Here is a 1335-nt window from a genome sequence, read left to right on the forward strand (position 1 = left end):
CACCACTGTCCCTCCGAATCTCCTCAACCACCCACAGACGCTGCTGCGTCCTCAGTGTCCCCACGGACACCACTGTCCTTCCTGTGCCCTGGTGCCCCCACAGCCCCACAGAAACATCRCTGTGTCCCCACAACAGCCTGAGGCTCGCAACAATTGTTTTCCATCAAGCAGCTCTTCTTGCACTCCAGTGCAGCTAAAAATCTTTATCAAAAAGTGATACTGCTGATGAATATTTCATCCAAGTCACTGATTATTACACGTGTAGTGATATCGTGGTGYTATGCTTTGTAGTGATATCGTGGTGTTAYGCTTTGAAGATTACCTGGGGCAAGCTGAGGACTTCAGGAGCCACTCTGAGGGATGAGTCAGTGAAGACGTCTTGTGTATTCAGTGGTTTAATTTTTGGCGATTTTCAGATCTGATTGAGACTTCATTTGTGTGTCTGTGTGTATTTGTGGTTGGTGGGTGTTTTTTTCAACTCAATTAGCAGTGCTTCTTTTTTAAATGTCAAAATACCTGTCACCTGTTAATTCATGTTAATAAATATTTAGGGAGAATAGGTAAACATCGGCTCCTGGTGATGGGGCTGTGAGAATAGCTTGCAGGAGAGGAGACAGGCATTGCTTCTCATAACGTGCTCCAGCGTTTTCACAACAGCTGGGCTTTCAGAGCTTCTTGCCTAYTTCTAATTAAAAGCTCAGTGTAGCAGATGAGTCTGGAAAAACTTCTGRGTCTTGCATTTCCAAAAGCCATGAGAAGTGTCTGAAGAATTGGTGCAGAGAGTGAAAAATGGCTTTCTCCATTTCCATCAGCTGKACCTGCTAGATCTGTGCCATTCTGTGCATCACCTTGCCATGGTGTGTATCCTGCCAGCAATGTGGGAATCCCTGGCCACGCTGATCTGTCTGTGAGGAAGAGGAAAATTGTGAAGTTCGTGCAAATGAAGTTTTCCATGTGCTTCCCATTGGCAGGAGCTGGTCCAAGCTGAAGCTAGGAAAAGATTTTTCAGCCTTTCTCAGCCTTTCTCAGTTTTCTTTCACTTCATGCCTCCCTGTTTATTGTCCTCCCAGACAAACAAATATAAGTATTGTGATGTCATTGCTGTGATGMAAAAGAAATGTCATTTATTGTATAGGAAAATTGAAAAAAATCTGTAACATGAGGCTGCACCTGCCCTCCCATAGTTGAGGAGGCAGATGTTCAGGAGCTGCAGCTCTCTGTCTTCCCTCTCCTGGACAACACAGCAACAAAATTMTCTGGAATGATCAGAGGAAAATTGGACCATTTTTTATGAAAGGTTTTCTTTCTGTGGTGATTGCTCTGATTGTTGAGCTA

Source organism: Malurus melanocephalus, unplaced genomic scaffold (genome assembly GCF_030028575.1).
Source record: "Malurus melanocephalus ecotype Western Australia unplaced genomic scaffold, MMel_1.1 scaffold_245, whole genome shotgun sequence".
Taxonomy (NCBI): Eukaryota; Metazoa; Chordata; class Aves; order Passeriformes; family Maluridae; genus Malurus; species Malurus melanocephalus.